Source organism: Ranitomeya variabilis, chromosome 3 (genome assembly GCF_051348905.1).
Source record: "Ranitomeya variabilis isolate aRanVar5 chromosome 3, aRanVar5.hap1, whole genome shotgun sequence".
NCBI classification, from domain to species: domain Eukaryota; kingdom Metazoa; phylum Chordata; class Amphibia; order Anura; family Dendrobatidae; genus Ranitomeya; species Ranitomeya variabilis.
This window is the reverse complement of record NC_135234.1, coordinates 633,297,539-633,316,486: the sequence shown is the minus strand read 5'-3', so window position 1 is coordinate 633,316,486 and position 18,948 is coordinate 633,297,539.

The window sequence follows — 18,948 nt, the reverse complement described above, 5'->3', positions numbered from 1 at the left end:
AAGATGAAAGACGAAAGACCAAAGACCAAAGACAAAGACCAAAGACAAAGACCAAAGACAAAGACCAAGACAAGACAAAAGACGAAAGACAAAGACCAAAGGCAAAGACGAAAGACCAAAGACCAAGACCAAGACGAAAGACGAAAGACCAAAGACCAAAGACAAAGACCAAAGACAAAGACCAAAGACAAAGACCAAAGACAAAGACCAAGACAAGACAAAAGACGAAAGACAAAGACCAAAGGCAAAGACAAAAGACGAAAGACAAAAGACAAAGACCAAAGATGAAAGACAAAATACAAAAGAGAAAGACCAAGACGAAAGACAAAAGACAAAGACCAAAGACAAAGACCAAGATCAAGACCAAGACGAAAGACAAAAGACAAAAGACAAAAGACCAAGAAGAAAGACAAAGACCAAAGACCAAGACGAAAGACAAAGAACAAAGACCAAGATGAAAGACCAAGACCAAGACCAAAGACGAAAGACAAAGACCAAAGACCAAGACCAAGACCAAAGACGAAAGACAAAAACCAAAGACAAAGACCAAAGGTACCGTCACATTAAGCGACGCTGCAGCGATAGCGACAACGATGTCGATCGCTGCAGCGTCGCTGTTTGATCGCTGGAGAGCTGTCACACAGATTGCTCTCCAGCGACCAACGATGCCGAGGTCCCCGGGTAACCAGGGTAAACATCGGGTTGCTAAGCACAGGGCCGCGCTTAGTAACCCGATGTTTACCCTGGTTACCAGCGTAAAAGTAAAAAAAACAAACAGTACATACTCACCTGCGCGTCTCCCAGCGTCTGCTTCCTGACACTGACTGAGCTCCGGCCCTAACAGCACAGCGGCTTTCACTTTCACTTTAGGGCCGGATCTCAGTCAGAGCAGGAAGCAGACGCTGGGAGACGCGCAGGTGAGCATGTACTGTTTGTTTTTTTTACTTTTACGCTGGTAACCAGGGTAAACATCGGGTTACTAAACGCGGCCCTGCGCTTAGTAACCCGATGTTTACCCTGGTTACCAGTGTAAAACATCGCTGGTATCGTTGCTTTTGGTGTCAAACACAACGATACACGGCGATCGGACGACCAAATAAAGTTCTGGACTTTATTCAGCGACCAGCGACATCACAGCAGGATCCTGATCGCTGCTGCGTGTCAAACTAAACGATATCGCTAGCGAGGACGCTGCAACGTCACGGATCGCTAGCGATATCGTTTAGTGTGACGGTACCTCAAGACCAAGACGAAAGAAGAAAGACAAAAGACAAAGACCAAAGACAAAGACCAAGACCAAGATGAAAGACCAAATACAAAGACCATGACCAAGACGAAAGACAAAGACAAAGACCAAGATCAAGACCAAGATGAAAGACGAAAGACGAAAGACAAAAACCAAGACGAAAGACGAAAGACAAAAACCAAGACGAAAGACAAAGACCAAAGACCAAGACCAAGACGAAAGACAAAGACCAAGACCAAAGACCAAAGACGAAAGACCAAAGACCAAAGACAAAGAACAAGACGAAACACGAAATACAAAGACCAAAGACAAAAGTCAAAAGACAAAGACCAAAGACCAAGACCAAGATGAAAGACGAAAGACAAAGACCAAAGAACAAGACCAAGACCAAGACCAAGACGAAAGACAAAAGACCAAGACCAAAGACCAAGACCAAGACGAAAGACCAAAGACAAAGACCAAGACAAAGACCAAGACAAGACAAAAGACGAAAGACAAAGACCAAAGACCAAAGACCAAAGACAAAAGTCAAAAGACAAAGACGAAAGACGAAAGACGAAAGACAAAAGACAAAGACCAAAGACCAAAGACCAAAGACAAAAGTCAAAAGACGAAAGACGAAAGACGAAAGACGAAAGACAAAGACAAAAGATGAAAGACGAAAGACAAAGACCAAGACCAAGACGAAAGACGAAACACGAAAGACAAAAACCAAGACCAAGACGAAAGACGAAAGACGAAAGACAAAGACCAAAGACCAAAGACAAAGACCAAAGACAAAGACCAAAGACAAAGACCAAAGACAAAGACCAAGACCAAGACCAAGACCAAGACGAAAGACAAAGACCAAGACCAAAGACCAAGACCAAGACGAAAGACCAAGACCAAGACCAAGACGAAAGACGAAAGACGAAAGACCAAAGACAAAGACCAAAGACAAAGACCAAAGACAAAGATCAAGACCAAGACGAAAGACGAAAGACGAAAGACCAAAGACAAAGACCAAAGACAAAGACCAAAGACAAAGATCAAGACCAAGACGAAAGACGAAAGACCAAAGACAAAGACCAAAGACAAAGATCAAGACCAAGACGAAAGACGAAAGACAAAAGGCAAAAGACAAAAGACAAAGACCAAAGACAAAGACCAAGATCAAGACGAAAGATGAAAGACGAAAGACAAAAGACAAAGACCAAAGACCAAAGACCAAAGACAAAAGTCAAAAGACAAAGACCGAAGACCAAAGACGAAAGACGAAAGACGAAAGACAAAAGACAAAGACAAAAGACAAAAGACAAAAGACAAAAGACGAAAGATGAAAGTCAAAAGACAAAGACCGAAGACCAAAGACAAAGACCAAAGACAAAGATCAAGACCAAGACGAAAGACGAAAGACAAAAGGCAAAAGACAAAAGACAAAGACCAAAGACCAAGATCAAGACGAAAGACGAAAGACGAAAGACGAAAGACAAAGACCAAAGACCAAGATCAAGACGAAAGACGAAAGACGAAAGACGAAAGACGAAAGGCAAAAGACAAAAGACAAAGACCAAAGACCAAAGACCAAGATCAAGACGAAAGACGAAAGACGAATGACGAAAGACAAAGACCAAGACCAAGACGAAAGACGAAAGACGAAAGACAAAGACGAAAGACAAAGACCAAGACCAAGACGAAAGACGAAAGACGAAAGACAAAGACGAAAGACAAAGACCAAGACCAAGACGAAAGACCAAGACCAAGACCAAGACCAAGACGAAAGACAAAGACCAAGACGAAAGACGAAAGACCAAGACCAAGACCAAGACCAAGACGAAAGACGAAAGACAAAGACCAAGACCAAGACGAAAGACGAAAGACAAAGACCAAGACCAAGACGAAAGACGAAAGACGAAAGACAAAGACGAAAGACAAAGACCAAGACCAAGACGAAAGACCAAGACCAAGACCAAGACCAAGACGAAAGACAAAGACCAAGACGAAAGACGAAAGACCAAGACCAAGACCAAGACCAAGACGAAAGACGAAAGACAAAGACCAAGACCAAGACGAAAGACGAAAGACAAAGACCAAGACGAAAGACGAAAGACAAAAGACAAAGACCAAGACGAAAGAAAGACCAAGACCAAGACGAAAGATGAAAGACGAAAGACAAAGACCAAAAACAAAGACCAAAGACAAATACCAAGACAAGACGAAAGACGAAAGACAAAAGACAAAGACCAAAGACCAAAGACCAAGACCAAGATGAAAGACGAAAGACAAAGACCAAAGACCAAGACCAAGACCAAGACGAAAGACAAAAGACCAAGACCAAAGACCAAGACCAAGACCAAGACCAAAGACGAAAGACAAAGACCAAAGACCAAGATGAAAGACGAAAGACCAAAGACCAAAGACAAAGACCAAAGACAAAGACCAAAGACAAAGACCAAGACAAGACAAAAGACGAAAGACAAAGACCAAAGGCAAAGACGAAAGACCAAAGACCAAGACCAAGACGAAAGACGAAAGACCAAAGACCAAAGACAAAGACCAAAGACAAAGACCAAAGACAAAGACCAAAGACAAAGACCAAGACAAGACAAAAGACGAAAGACAAAGACCAAAGGCAAAGACAAAAGACGAAAGACAAAAGACAAAGACCAAAGATGAAAGACAAAATACAAAAGAGAAAGACCAAGACGAAAGACAAAAGACAAAGACCAAAGACAAAGACCAAGATCAAGACCAAGACGAAAGACAAAAGACAAAAGACCAAGACCAAAGACGAAAGACGAAAGACAAAGACCAAAGACCAAGACGAAAGACAAAGAACAAAGACCAAGATGAAAGACCAAGACCAAGACCAAGACCAAAGACGAAAGACAAAGACCAAAGACCAAGACCAAGACCAAAGACGAAAGACAAAAACCAAAGAAAAAGACCAAGACCAAGACGAAAGAAGAAAGACAAAAGACAAAGACCAAAGACAAAGACCATGACCAAGACGAAAGACCAAATACAAAGACCAAGACCAAGATGAAAGACAAAGACAAAGACCAAGATCAAGACCAAGATGAAAGACGAAAGACAAAAACCAAGACGAAAGACGAAAGACCAAAGACAAAAACCAAGACGAAAGACAAAGACCAAAGACAAAGACCAAGACCAAGACCAAGACGAAAGACAAAGACCAAGACCAAAGACCAAAGACGAAAGACCAAAGACCAAAGACAAAGAACAAAATGAAACACGAAATACAAAGACCAAAGACAAAAGACAAAAGTCAAAAGACAAAAACCAAAGACCAAGACCAAGATGAAAGACGAAAGACAAAGACCAAAGAACAAGACCAAGACCAAGACGAAAGACAAAAGACCAAGACCAAAGACCAAGACCAAGACCAAGACGAAAGACCAAAGACCAAAGACAAAGACCAAAGACCAAGACCAAGATGAAAGACGAAAGACAAAGACCAAAGAACAAGACCAAGACCAAGACGAAAGACAAAAGACCAAGACCAAAGACCAAGACCAAGACCAAGACGAAAGACCAAAGACCAAAGACCAAAGACAAAGACCAAAGACAAAGACCAAGACAAAGACCAAGACAAGACAAAAGACGAAAGACAAAGACCAAAGACCAAAGACAAAAGACAAAAGACAAAAGTCAAAAGACAAAAACCAAAGACGAAAGACGAAAGACGAAAGACGAAAGACAAAAGACAAAAGACGAAGACGAAGACGAAAGAAGAAAGAAGAAAGACGAAAGACGAAGACGAAGACGAAGACGAAAGAAGAAAGAAGAAAGACGAAAGACGAAGACGAAGACGAAAGACGAAAGACGAAAGAAGAAAGACGAAAGACGAAAGACAAAAGACAAAGACCAAAGACCAAAGACAAAAGACAAAGACCAAAGATGAAAGACGAAAGACGAAAGACAAAGACGAAAGACGAAAGACGAAAGACAAAGACCAAGACCAAGATGAAAGACGAAACACGAAAGACAAAAACCAAGACCAAGACGAAAGACGAAAGACGAAAGACAAAGACCAAAGACAAAGACCAAAGACCAAGACCAAGACCAAGACCAAGACGAAAGACAAAGACCAAGACCAAAGACCAAGACCAAGACGAAAGACCAAGACCAAGACCAAGACGAAAGACGAAAGACGAAAGACGAAAGATGAAAAACGAAAGACCAAAGACAAAGACCAAAGACAAAGACCAAAGACAAAGATCAAGACCAAGACGAAAGACGAAAGACGAAAGATGAAAGATGAAAGACGAAAGACCAAAGACAAAGACCAAAGACAAAGACCAAAGACAAAGATCAAGACCAAGACGAAAGACGAAAGACGAAAGACGAAAGACCAAAGACCAAAGACCAAAGACGAAAGACCAAAGACAAAGACAAAAGACCAAGACCAAGACCAAGACATAAGACGAAAGACAAAGACCAAAAACCAAGACCAAGACGAAAGACGAAAGACAAAGACCAAAGACCAAGACCAAGACGAAAGACCAAGACCAAGACCAAGACGAAGACGAAAGACGAAAGACGAAAGACGAAAGACGAAAGACCAAAGACAAAGATCAAGACCAAGACGAAAGACGAAAGACCAAAGACCAAAGACGAAAGACGAAAGACCAAAGACCAAAGACAAAGATCAAGACCAAGACGAAAGACGAAAGACGAAAGACAAAAGGCAAAAGACAAAAGACAAAGACCAAAGACAAAGACAAAGATCAAGACGAAAGACGAAAGATGAAAGACAAAGACCAAGACCAAGACGAAAGACAAAAGACGAAAGACAAAGACCAAGACCAAGACCAAGACCAAAATGAAAGACGAAAGACAAAGACCAAGACGAAAGACGAAAGACAAAAGACAAAGACCAAAGACAAAGACCAAGACCAAGACGAAAGACAAAGACAAAGACAAAAGACAAAGACCAAGACGAAAGACGAAAGAAAGACCAAGACGAAAGACGAAAGACAAAAGACAAAGACCAAGACCAAGATGAAAGACGAAAGACAAAGACCAAAGACCAAGACCAAGACGAAAGACAAAAGACAAAAGACGAAAGACGAAAGACCAAAGACGAAAGACGAAAGACCAAAGACAAAGACCAAAGACAAAGATCAAGACCAAGACGAAAGACAAAAGACGAAAGACGAAAGACAAAAGGCAAAAGACAAAAGACAAAGACCAAAGACAAAGACAAAGACCAAGATCAAGACGAAAGACAAAAGACAAAAGACAAAAGACAAAGACCAAAGACCAAGACCAAGACGAAAGACGAAAGACCAAGACCAAAGACGAAAGACAAAGACCAAAGGCAAAGACGAAAGACGAAAGACAAAAGACAAAGACCAAAGACCAAGACCAAGACGAAAGACGAAAGACGAAAGACAAAAGACAAAGACAAAAGACAAAAGACAAAAGACAAAGACCAAGACCAAGACCAAGATGAAAGACAAAAGACAAGACAAAAGACAAAGACCAAGATCAAGACCAAGACCAAAGACGAAAGACAAAAGACAAAAGACAAAAGACAAAAGACAAAAACCAAGATCAAGACCAAGACCAAAGACGAAAGATGAAAGACAAAAGACAAAGACCAAAGACAAAGACCAAGATCAAGAAAAGACCAAGACGAAAGACAAAAGACAAAAGACAAAGACCAAAGACCAAGACCAAAGACCAAGACCACGACCAAGACCAACATGAAAGACGAAAGACAAAAGACAAAGACCAAAGACAAAGACCAAAAACAAAGACCAAAGACAAAGACCAAAGACAAAGACCAAAGACAAAGACCAAAGACAAAGACCAAGACCAAGATCAAGACCAAGACGAAAGACGAAAGACAAAGAACAAAGACCAAGATCAAGACCAAGACCAAAGACCAAAGACCAAAGACCAAAGACGAAAGATGAAAGACAAAAGACAAAGACCAAAGACCAAGACCAAGACCAAGACCAAGACGAAAGACGAAAGACAAAGAACAAAGACCAAGATCAAGACCAAGACCAAAGACCAAAGACCAAAGACGAAAGATGAAAGACAAAAGACAAAGACCAAAGACCAAGACCAAGACCAAGACCAAGACGAAAGACAAAAGTCAAAGACCAAAGACAAAGACCAAATACAAAGACCAAGATCAAGACCAAGACGAAAGACGAAAGACAAAGACCAAGACCAAGACCAAAGACCAAGATCAAGACCAAGACCAAGACCAAGACCAAGACGAAAGACGAAAGACAAAAGACAAAGACCAAAGACAAAGACCAAGATCAAGACCAAGACCAAGACGAAAGACAAAAGACAGAAGAGAAAGACCAAAGACCAAGACCAAAGACAAAGACCAAAGACAAAGACCAAGATCAAGACCAAGATCAAGACCAAGACCAAGACGAAAGACGAAAGACAAAAGACAAAGACAAAAGACAAAGACCAAGATCAAGACCAAGACCAAGACGAAAGACGAAAGACAAAAGACAAAGACCAAAGACAAAGACCAAGATCAAGACCAAGACCAAGACGAAAGACAAAAGACAAAGACCAAAGACAAAGACCAAGATCAAGACCAAGATCAAGACCAAAGACGAAAGACGAAAGACAAAAGACAAAAGACAAAGACCAAGATCAAGACCAAGACCAAGACGAAAGACGAAAGACAAAAGACAAAGACCAAAGACAAAGACCAAGATCAAGACCAAGACCAAGACGAAAGACAAAAGACAAAAGACAAAGACCAAAGACCAAGACCAAAGACCAAGACCAAAGACCAAGACCAAAGACCAAGACCAAAGACAAAGACCAAGATCAAGACCAAGATCAAGACCAAGACCAAGACGAAAGACGAAAGACGAAAGTCAAAAGACAAAGACCAAAGACAAAGACCAAGACGAAAGACTTAAGGTACCTTCACATTAAGCGACGCTGCAGCGGTAGCGACAACGATGCCGATCGCTGCAGCGTCGCTGTTTGATCGCTGGAGAGCTGTCACACAGACCGCTCTCCAGCGACCAACGATGCCGAGGTCCCCGGGTAACCAGGGTAAACATCGGGTTACTAAGCGCAGGGCCGCGCTTAGTAACCCGATGTTTACCCTGGTTACCAGCGTAAAATGTAAAAAAACCAAACCGTACATACTCACATTCGCGTCCCCCGGCGTTCGCTTCCTGCACTGACTGAGCGCCTGCCCTAACAGCAGAGCGGTGACGTCACCGCTGTGCTGTACTTTCACTTTCACTTTACGGCGCTCAGTCAGTGTGGGAAGCGGCCGCCGGGGGACGCGAAGGTGAGCATGTACTGTTTGTTTTTTTACATTTTACACTGGTAACCACGGTAAACATCGGGTTACTAAGCGCGGCCCTGCGCTTAGTAACCCGATGTTTACCCTGGTTACCAGTGTAAAACATCGCTGGTATCGTTTCTTTTGGTGTCAAACACGACGATACACGCCGGTCTGACGAGCAAATAAAGTTCTGAACTTTGTTCAATGACCAGCGATATCACAGCAGGATCCTGATCGCTGCTGTGTGTCAAACTAAACAATATCGCTAGCCAGGACGCTGCAACGTCACGGATCGCTAGCGATATCGTTTAGTGTGAAGGTACCTAAAAGACGAAAGACAAAAGACAAAGACCAAAGACCAAGATCAAGACCAAGACCAAGACCAAGATGAAAGACAAAAGACAAAAGACAAAGACCAAGATCAAGACCAAGACCAAAGACAAAAGACAAAGACGAAAGACGAAAGACAAAAGACAAAAGACAAAGACCAAAGACCAAGATCAAGATCAATACCAAGACCAAGACGAAAGACGAAAGACAAAAGACAAAGACCAAAGACCAAGACCAAGACGAAAGACAAAGACCAAAGACCAAGACCAAGACGAAAGACGAAAGACAAAGACCAAAGACAAAGACCGAGACGAAAGACGAAAGACGAAAGACGAAACACAAAGACCAGGACCAAGACAAAAGACGAAAGACAAAGACCAAGACCAAGACGAAAGACGAAACACGAAAGACAAAGACCAAGATGAAAGACGAAAGACAAAGACCAAGACCAAGACGAAAGACGAAACACGAAAGACCAAGACGAAAGACGAAAGACAAAGACCAAGACGAAAGACAAAACACGAAAGACCAAGACGAAAGACGAAAGACCAAAGACAAAGACCAAAGACCAAAGACAAAGACCAAGACAAGACGAAAGACGAAGACCAAAGGCAAAGACGAAAGACGAAAGAAAAAAAACAAAATACAAAGACCAAAGATGAAAGACAAAATACAAAAGACAAAAGAAAAAAGACAAAAGACAAAGACCAAACACCAAGACCAAGATGAAAGACAAAAGACAAAGACCAAAGACCAAGACCAAGAACAAGACGAAAGACAAAAGACCAAGACCAAAGACCAAGACCAAGACCAAGACCAAAGACGAAAGACAAAGACCAAAGACCAAGACCAAGATGAAAGACGAAAGACCAAAGACCAAAGACAAAGACCAAAGACAAAGACCAAAGACAAAGACCAAGACAAGACAAAAGATGAAACACAAAGACCAAAGGCAAAGACGAAAGACCAAAAGACCAAGACGAAAGACCAAAGACCAAAGACAAAGACCAAAGACAAAGACCAAAGACAAAGACCAAAGACAAAGACCAAGACAAGACAAAAGACGAAAGACAAAGACCAAAGGCAAAGACGAAAGACGAAAGACAAAAGACAAAGACCAAAGATGAAAGACAAAATACAAAAGAGAAAGACCAAGACGAAAGACAAAAGACAAAGACCAAAGACAAAGACCAAGATCAAGACCAAGATGAAAGACGAAAGACAAAAGACAAAAGACCAAGACCAAAGACGAAAGACGAAAGACAAAGACCAAAGACCAAGACGAAAGACAAAGAACAAAGACCAAGATGAAAGACCAAGACCAAGACCAAGACCAAAGACGAAAGACAAAGACCAAAGACCAAGACCAAGACCAAAGACGAAAGACAAAAACCAAAGACAAAGACCAAGACGAAAGAAGAAAGACAAAAGACAAAGACCAAAGACAAAGACCAAGACCAAGACGAAAGACCAAATACAAAGACCAAGACCAAGACGAAAGACAAAGACAAAGACCAAGATCAAGACCAAGATGAAAGACGAAAGACGAAAGACAAAAACCAAGACGAAAGACCAAAGACCAAAGACAAAAACCAAGATGAAAGACAAAGACCAAAGACAAAGACCAAGACCAAGACCAAGACGAAAGACAAAGACCAAGACCAAAGACGAAAGACCAAAGACCAAAGACCAAAGACAAAGAACAAGACGAAACACGAAATACAAAGACCAAAGACAAAAGACAAAAGTCAAAAGACAAAGACCAAAGACCAAGACCAAGATGAAAGACGAAAGACAAAGACCAAAGAACAAGACCAAGACCAAGACCATGACGAAAGACAAAAGACCAAGACCAAAGACAAAGACCAAGACCAAGACGAAAGACCAAAGACCAAAGACAAAGACCAAAGACAAAGACCAAGACAAAAGACGAAAGACAAAAGACGAAGATGATGACGAAAGAAGAAAGAAGAAAGACGAAGACAAAGACGAAAGACGAAAGACGAAAGACGAAAGACGAAAGAAAAAGACCAAAGACCAAAGACCAAGACCAAGACCAAGACCAAGACGAAAGACAAAGACCAAGACCAAGACGAAAGACCAAGACCAAGACGAAAGACCAAGACCAAGACGAAAGACGAAAGACGAAAGATGAAAGACCAAAGACAAAGACCAAAGACAAAGACCAAAGACAAAGATCAAGACCAAGACGAAAGACGAAAGACGAAAGATGAAAGATGAAAGACGAAAGACCAAAGACAAAGACCAATGACAAAGACCAAAGACAAAGATCAAGACCAAGACGAAAGACGAAAGACCAAAGACCAAAGACCAAAGACCAAGATGAAAGACGAAAGACAAAGACCAAAGAACAAGACCAAGACCAAGACCAAGACCAAAGACCAAGACCAAGACCAAGACGAAAGACCAAAGACCAAAGACAAAGACCAAAGACAAAGACCAAGACAAGACAAAAGACGAAAGACAAAGACCAAAGACCAAAGACAAAAGACAAAAGTCAAAAACCAAAGACGAAAGACGAAAGACGAAAGACGAAAGACGAAGACAAAAGACAAAAGACGAAGACGAAGACGAAAGAAGAAAGAAGAAAGACGAAGATGAAGACGAAAGACGAAAGAAGAAAGACGAAAGACAAAAGAAAAAGACCAAAGACCAAAGACCAAAGACCAAAGACGAAGACGAAGACGAAGACGAAAGAAGAAAGACGAAGACGAAGACGAAAGACGAAAGACAAAGACCAAGACCAAGACGAAAGACGAAAGACGAAAGACAAAAACCAAGACCAAGACGAAAGACCAAAGACAAAGACCAAAGACAAAGACCAAAGACAAAGACCAAGACCAAGACCAAGACCAAGACGAAAGACAAAGACCAAGACCAAGACGAAAGACCAAGACCAAGACGAAAGACGAAAGACGAAAGACGAAAGACCAAAGACAAAGATCAAGACCAAGACGAAAGACCAAAGACCAAAGACCAAAGACGAAAGACCAAAGACAAAGACCAAAGACAAAGATCAAGACCAAGACGAAAGACGAAAGACGAAAGACGAAAGACAAAAGGCAAAAGACAAAAGACAAAGACCAAAGACAAAGACCAAGATCAAGACGAAAGACGAAAGACGAAAGACAAAAGACAAAGACCAAAGACCAAAGACCAAAGACCAAAGACAAAAGTCAAAAGACAAAGACCGAAGACCAAAGACCAAAGACGAAAGACGAAAGACGAAAGACAAAGACAAAAGACAAAAGACAAAGACCAAGACCAAGACGAAAGACGAAAGACAAAGACCAAGACCAAGACGAAAGACGAAAGACGAAAGACAAAGACAAAGACCAAGACGAAAGACGAAAGAAAGACCAAGACCAAGACGAAAGATGAAAGACGAAAGACAAAGACCAAAGACAAAGACCAAGACAAGACGAAAGATGAAAGACAAAAGACAAAGACCAAAGACCAAGACCAAGATAAAAGACGAAAGACAAAGACCAAAGACCAAGACGAAAGACGAAAGACGAAAGACCAAAGACCAAAGACGAAAGGCGAAAGGCGAAAGGCAAAAGGCAAAAGACAAAAGACAAAGACCAAAGACAAAGACCAAGATCAAGACGAAAGACGAAAGACGAAAGACGAAAGACGAAAGACCAAAGACGAAAGACCAAAGACGAAAGACCAAAGACGAAAGACCAAAGACCAAAGACGAAAGACGAAAGGCAAAAGGCAAAAGACAAAAGACAAAGACCAAAGACAAAGACCAAGATCAAGACGAAAGACGAAAGACGAAAGACCAAAGACCAAAGACCAAAGACGAAAGAGGAAAGACGAAAGAGGAAAGACGAAAGACCAAAGACGAAAGACGAAAGACGAAATACGAAAGACGAAAGACCAAAGACAAAGATCAAGACCAAGACGAAAGACGAAAGACGAAAGACGAAAGACGAAAGACGAAAGACAAAAGACAAAGACCAAGACGAAAGACAAAAGACAAAAGACAAAAGACAAAAGACCAAGACCAAGACCAAGACGAAAGACAAAAGACAAAAGACCAAGACCAAGACCAAGACCAAGACGAAAGACGAAAGACCAAAGACCAAAGACCAAAGACCAAAGACGAAAGACCAAAGACGAAAGACGAAAGACGAAAGACGAAAGACGAAAGACCAAAGACAAAGATCAAGACCAAGACGAAAGACGAAAGACGAAAGACGAAAGACCAAGACGAAAGACGAAAGACGAAAGACAAAAGACAAAAGACAAAAGACAAAGACCAAGACCAAGACGAAAGACAAAAGACAAAAGACCAAGACCAAGACCAAGACCAAGACGAAAGACAAAAGACAAAAGACAAAAGACCAAGACCAAGACCAAGACCAAGACGAAAGACAAAAGACAAAAGACAAAAGACAAAAGACCAAGACCAAGACCAAGACGAAAGACGAAAGACGAAAGACAAAAGACCAAGACCAAGACGAAAGACGAAAGACCAAAGACCAAAGACGAAAGACGAAAGACGAAAGACCAAAGACAAAGATCAAGACCAAGACGAAAGACGAAAGACGAAAGACCAAGACGAAAGACAAAAGACAAAAGACAAAAGACAAAAGACAAAGACAAAGACCAAGACGAAAGACAAAGACAAAAGACAAAAGACAAAGACCAAGACCAAGACGAAAGACGAAAGACAAAAGACGAAGACGAAAGACAAAGACCAAGACCAAGACGAAAGACGAAAGACGAAAGACAAAGACCAAGACCAAGACGAAAGACGAAAGACGAAAGACAAAGACCAAGACCAAGACCAAGACGAAAGATGAAAGATGAAAGACAAAGACCAAAGACAAAGACCAAAGACAAAGACCAAGACAAGACGAAAGACGAAAGACAAAAGTCAAAGACCAAAGACCAAGACCAAGATGAAAGACGAAAGACAAAGACCAAAGACCAAGACCAAGACGAAAGACGAAAGACAAAGACCAAGACCAAGACCAAGACCAAGACGAAAGACAAAGACCAAGACCAAGACCAAGACCAAGACGAAAGACGAAAGACGAAAGACCAAAGACCAAAGACGAAAGACGAAAGACGAAAGACGAAAGACCAAAGACAAAGACCAAAGACAAAGATCAAGACCAAGACGAAACACGAAAGACAAAGACCAAGACGAAAGACGAAATACGAAAGACGAAATAAGAAAGACGAAAGACAAAGACCAAGACCAAGACGAAACACGAAAGACAAAGACCAAGACGAAAGACGAAATACGAAAGACGAAATACGAAAGACCAAAGACAACGACCAAAGACAAAGACCAAGACAAGACGAAAGACGAAAGACAAAGACCAAAGGCAAAGACGAAAGACGAAAGAAAAAAAACAAAAGACAAAGACCAAAGATGAAAGACAAAATACAAAAGACAAAAGAAAAAAGACAAAAGTCAAAGACCAAAGACAAAGACCAAGACAAGACGAAAGACGAAAGACAAAAGACAAAGACCAAAGACCAAAGACCAAGACCAAGATGAAAGACGAAAGACAAAGAAAAAAGACCAAGACCAAGATGAAAGACGAAAGACAAAGACCAAAGACCAAGACCAAGACCAAGACGAAAGACCAAAGACCAAAGACCAAAGACAAAGACCAAAGACAAAGACCAAAGACAAAGACCAAGACAAGACAAAAGACGAAAGACCAAAGACCAAAGACAAAAGACAAAAGTCAAAAGACAAAGACGAAAGACGAAAGACGAAAGACGAAAGACAAAAGACAAAGACAAAAGACGAAGACGAAGACGAAAGAAAGAAGAAAGACGAAGACGAAAGACGAAAGAAGAAAGACGAAAGACAAAGACCAAAGACCAAAGACCAAAGACAAAAGTCAAAAGACAAAGACCAAAGACCAAAGACGAAAGACGAAAGACGAAAGACAAAGACCAAGACCAAGACGAAAGACGAAACACGAAAGACAAAAACCAAGACCAAGACGAAAGACGAAAGATGAAAGACAAAGACCAAGACCAAGACGAAAGACAAAACACGAAAGACAAAGACCAAGACCAAGACGAAAGACGAAACACGAAAGACAAAGACCAAGACGAAAGACGAAATACGAAAGACCAAAGACAAAGACCAAAGACAAAGACCAAAGACAAAGACCAAGACAAGACGAAAGACAAAAGACAAAGACCAAAGGCAAAGACGAAAGACGAAAGAAAAAAAACAAAAGACAAAGAACAAAGATGAAAGACCAAAGACCAAGACCAAGATGAAAGACCAAAGACAAAGACCAAAGACAAAGATCAAGACCAAGACGAAAGACGAAAGACGAAATACGAAAGGCAAAAGACAAAAGACAAAGACCAAAGACAAAGACAAAGACCAAGATCAAGACGAAAGACGAAAGACGAAAGACAAAGACCAAAGACCAAAGACCAAAGACAAAAGTCAAAAGACAAAGACCGAAGACCAAAGACGAAAGACGAAAGACAAAAGACAAAGACAAAAGACAAAAGACAAAAGACAAAGACCAAGACCAAGACCAAGACGAAAGACGAAAGACCAAGACCAAAGACCAAGACCAAGACGAAAGACAAAAGACGAAGACGAAAGACAAAAGACAAAAGACAAAGACCAAGACCAAGACCAAGACGAAAGACGAAAGACCAAGACCAAAGACCAAGACCAAGACCAAGACGAAAGACAAAAGACGAAGACGAAAGACAAAGACCAAGACCAAGACGAAAGACGAAAGACGAAAGACAAAGAGCAAGACCAAGACGAAAGACGAAAGACAAAGACCAAGACCAAGACAAAAGACGAAAGACGAAAGACAAAGAGCAAGACCAAGACCAAAGACGAAAGACAAAGACGAAAGATGAAAGACGAAAGACAAAGACCAAAGGCAAAGACGAAAGACGAAAGACAAAAGACAAAGACCAAAGACCAAAGACCAAGACCAAGACCAAAGACGAAAGACAAAAGACAAAGACCAAAGACCAAAGACCAAGACCAGGACGAAAGACGAAGAACAAAGACCAAGACCAAAGACCAAGACCAAGACGAAAGACGAAAGACAAAGACGAAAGACAAAGACGAAAGACAAAAGACAAAAGACAAAAGACAAAAGACAAAGACCAAAGACAAAGACCAAAGACCAAAGACCAAAGACCAAGACCAAGAACAAGACGAAAGACGAAGAACAAAGACCAAGACCAAAGACCAAGACCAAGACCAAGACCAAGACCAAGATGAAAGACGAAAGACGAAAGACAAAAGACAAAAGACAAAGACCAAAGACCAAAGACCAAGACCAAGATCAAGACCAAGACAAAAGACGAAAGACGAAAGACAAAAGACAAAGACCAAAAGACAAAGACCAAGATCAAGACCAAGACGAAAGACGAAAGACAAAAGACAAAAGACAAAAGACAAAAGACAAAGACCAAGACCAAGACCAAGACGAAAGACGAAAGACCAAGACCAAGACCAAGACGAAAGACGAAAGACGAAAGACAAAGACCAAAGACCAAAGACAAAGATCAAGACCAAGACGAAACACGAAAGACAAAAGACGAAAGACAAAAGACAAAAGACAAAAGACAAAGACCAAAGACAAAGACCAAGATCAAGACCAAGACGAAAGACGAAAGACAAAAGACAAAAGACAAAGACCAAGATCAAGACCAAGACGAAAGACGAAAGACAAAAGACAAAAGACAAAAGACAAAGACCAAAGACAAAGACCAAAGACAAAGACCAAGATCAAGACCAAGACCAAGACGAAAGACGATAGACAAAAGACAAAAGACAAAGACCAAAGACAAAGACCAAGATCAAGACGAAAGACAAAAGACGAAAGACAAAGACCAAAGACAAAAGACAAAGACCAAGATCAAGATCAAGATCAAGACCAAGACCAAGACGAAAGATGAAAGACCAAAGACAAAGACCAAGACGAAAGACGAAAGACAAAAGACAAAAGACAAAGACCAAAGACCAAGACGAAAGACAAAAGACAAAGACCAAAGACAAAGACCAAGACCAAGACCAAGACGAAAGACGAAAGTCGAAAGACAAAAGACAAAGACCAAAGACAAAGACCAAGACCAAGACCAAGACGAAAGACGAAAGACGAAAGACAAAAGACAAAGACCAAAGACAAAGACCAAGACCAAGACGAAAGTCGAAAGACAAAAGACAAAGACCAAAGACAAAGACCAAGACCAAGACCAAGACGAAAGACGAAAGACGAAAGACAAAAGACAAAAGACAAAGAACAAAGACAAAGACCAAGACGAAAGACGAAAGACGAAAGACGAAAGACGAAAGACAAAGACCAAAGACAAAGACCAAGATCAAGACCAAGACCAAGACGAAAGACAAGACAAAAGACAAAATACAAAAGACCAAAGACAAAGACCAAAGACAAAGACCAAAGACAAAGACCAAGATCAAGACCAAGACCAAGACGAAAGACGAAAGACAAAAGACAAAGACCAAAGACAAAGACCAAAGACAAAGACCAAAGACAAAGACCAAGATCAAGACCAAGACCAAGACGAAAGACGAAAGACAAAAGACAAAAGACAAAAGACAAAGACCAAAGACAAAGACCAAAGACAAAGACCAAGATCAAGACCAAGACCAAGACGAAAGACGAAAGACAAAAGACAAAGACCAAAGACAAAGACCAAGATCAAGACCAAGACCAAGACGAAAGACGAAAGACAAAAGACAAAGACCAAAGACAAAGACCAAGATCAAGACCAAGACCAAGACGAAAGACGAAAGACGAAAGACAAAAGACAAAGACCAAAGACAAAGACCAAGATCAAGACCAAGACCAAGACGAAAGACGAAAGACGAAAGACGAAAGACAAAAGACAAAGACCAAAGACAAAGACCAAGATCAAGACCAAGACCAAGACCAAGACGAAAGACGAAAGACGAAAGACGAAAGACAAAGACCAAAGACAAAGACCAAGATCAAGATCAAGACCAAGACCAAGACAAAAGACAAAGACCAAAGACAAAGACCAAGATCAAGACCAAGACCAAGACGAAAGACGAAAGACGAAAGACAAAAGACAAAGACCAAAGACAAAGACCAAGATCAAGACCAAGACCAAGACGAAAGACGAAAGACGAAAGACAAAAGACAAAGACCAAAGACAAAGACCAAGATCAAGACCAAGACCAAGACCAAGACGAAAGACGAAAGACGAAAGACGAAAGACGAAAGACAAAAGACAAAGACCAAAGACCAAGATCAAGACCAAGACCAAGACCAAGACGAAAGACGAAAGACGAAAGACGAAAGACGAAAGACAAAAGACAAAGACCAAAGACCAAGATCAAGACCAAGACCAAGACGAAAGACGAAAGACGAAAGACGAAAGACAAAAGACAAAGACCAAAGACCAAGATCAAGACCAAGACCAAGACCAAGACGAAAGACAAAAGACAAAAGACAAAAGACAAAGACCAAAGACAAAGACCAAAGACAAAGACCAAGATCAAGACCAAGACCAAGACGAAAGACAAAAGACAAAAGACAAAAGACAAAAGACAAAGACCAAAGACAAAGACCAAAGACAAAGACCAAGATCAAGACCAAAGGTACCTTCACACGAAACGACATTATAACGATATCGCTTGCAATCCGTGACGTTGCAGCGTCCTCGCTAGCGATATCGTTTCGTTTGACACGCAGCAGCGATCAGGATCCTGCTGTGATGTCGCTGGTCGCTGAATAAAGTCCAGAACTTTATTTGGTCGTCCGATCGCTGTGTATCGTTGTGTTTGAAAGCAAAAGCAACGATACCAGCGATATTTTACACTGGTAACCAGGGTAAACATCGGGTTACTAAGCGCAGGGCCGCGCTTAGTTACCCGATGTTTACCCTGGTTACTAGCGTAAAATGTAAAAAAAACAAACAGCACATACTCACATTGCGTCCCCTGCAGTCTGCTTCCTCCTCTGACTCAGCGCCGCAAAGTGAAAGTGAAAGCAGCACAGCGGTGACGTCACCGCTCTGCTCTCACTGTACGGCGCTCAGTCAGTCAGGA